This window comes from Bubalus bubalis, chromosome 1, assembly GCF_019923935.1.
Source record: "Bubalus bubalis isolate 160015118507 breed Murrah chromosome 1, NDDB_SH_1, whole genome shotgun sequence".
Taxonomy (NCBI): domain Eukaryota; kingdom Metazoa; phylum Chordata; class Mammalia; order Artiodactyla; family Bovidae; genus Bubalus; species Bubalus bubalis.
This window is the reverse complement of record NC_059157.1, coordinates 30,091,427-30,093,441: the sequence shown is the minus strand read 5'-3', so window position 1 is coordinate 30,093,441 and position 2,015 is coordinate 30,091,427. Positions and strand designations below refer to the sequence as shown.

General features: G+C 43.5%; 1 pseudogene; it reads right to left on the bottom strand.

Moving 5' to 3' along the window:
• Positions 1 to 270: 270 nt before the first annotated feature.
• Positions 271 to 1,123, bottom strand: LOC102392934 (annotated as a pseudogene).
• Between the last annotated feature and the right edge of the window lie 892 nt (positions 1,124 to 2,015).

Genomic DNA, 2,015 nt, shown 5'->3' with positions numbered 1-2,015 from the left:
TAAAAGGAATACGACGAATCAAAATAAGTAAGCTCACTCACAAGAGACACACCCCGAAAATTATTTCTGGTTGCTAAGATTATTCAGCCCATTATTTCAAAGTGGTGAAATTCAGAACAATCTGAGAAGAGAATTCAAAAGCAGCAGCTACATTCGCTGATAGGTTCATGTGAGACACACACATCTACAACCCCCTCTACCACATCCCGTTTTTCAGTGTATACGGGAAGGGGCCAAGACCCCGATCAGCACAATAACTAATTTTGTACATTACAGTGCATAGAACGACGGAGGGAAAGACACTTTCTTTGAAAGGTTCGTCTGGGCTCTGAAGGAGGCTGGAGCCCAGTGCTCCAGGGTCATCATGAGCTCCACCCACTCCTTTTTGGCTGCACTGGCCTCAGAGGCAGCTGCTTCCTGTAAGTGATCTGCTGGCTTCTCCTCTTCCTCTGCCTCCTACTGGGGAGAGAGGGCTGGATACCTCTGCACGCACTCCTGCATGGCCCAGAACTGGTCTGCACAGTCCGACCCCCTGACATCCTCCTTGCGGTAGTGGAAGCAGGAAAAGGCTGCCTTCAACAGCTCCCTACACCGGCCTCTGCCATCTTCTCAGGCAGTTCCGGTTGATGTCTCCATTCAACAGAATCAGTCCATGCTCCTCCTGTGGATGTTTGGGGTCATCAGCCACTAGCTGCACATTGCTTCGAGTTTCATGGTCTTCTTTGGTCACAAATATGATTCCATCCTTCGCTTCCTGCCGACAGTAGGCCGTGATGCAGTGGTGGAGGCCTCACGTGTCCCTGGTAGAGCTTTAACTTGAGCCCTGCTCACTGACTCTGGAGCCCCAAAGCTTACCAAGTCGTTATTCTTTCTGCTTGGGCATGGCTGTCATTTCTCTCTCTACAATTCTTTCCTAAATTGTACACTTCTTTTAGCAGAAGAAGGTCTCTTCATACTTTTAACATATAAGTTTCTCTTAAAGGTTATTGTATGACCGATTATGACGATATCAATACATCCAAACCTAAACGTCTAACAATATACTATACAAGTAGATTTTGAAATAAAGACAGTTCGTCTTGGACTTTATTCAAGAGAGTTTACAAAGATACCCCTTACTCATGAAAGTATGAAAGTGAAAGTCACTCAGTCCTGTCCAACTCTTTGTGACCCCATGGACTATACAGTCCATGGAGTTCTTCAAGCCAGAATACTGGAGTGGGTAGCCATTCCCTTCTCCAGGGGATAGCCCAAAGATTGCATTTTAGCACAGATTTGGTGTATTTAAAAAAATTATCTGTCACCCAATAACTTTATTCTATCCTCAGGGTATAAACTAGACTCTGATATTTTTTCCTCAGGACAAAAAAATAAGTTACTGTCAGTCTTGACATTTTAAATTCTGTAACAGACAATGTCTTGGGTTTTGTTTTGGCTCCATACATTTTAATGTATATAACAACAACAAAGTAGCTTTTCTTTTAATAGTTATTTATATTTATTTATTTTGCTGCACCAGTTCTCAGTTGCAGCACACAGGATCTTCAGTCTTCATTATGGCATGCGGGATTTTGTTTTGTTTTGTTATGGTATGCAGGATCTTCCATTGCAGCATGTAAACTCTTAGTTGAGGCATGTAGGATCCAGTTTCCTGACCAGGAATTGAACCTGGGTCTGCATTGAGAGTGTGGAGTCTTAGTCACTGGACTACCAGGGAAGTTCCCCAAAGTAGCTTTCATACTTATAAGGGCTTCCCTGGTGGCTCAGCTGATAGATCTTGGGGTCAGGAAGATCTCCTGGAAAAGGAAATGGCAACCCAGTTCAGTATTCTTGCCTGGAGAATTCCATGGACAGAGGAGCCTGGTGGGCTACAGTCCACGGGATTGCAGAGTCAGACATGATTGAGTGTACGTGCATACATACTTGTAAAATAAGCAGAAATCTCATTATCAAAATCCTCCTTTTCTGTTATTTAGCAGTTTTAAAATATCAAAGCAGTGTAGTGTTTTCCTTTC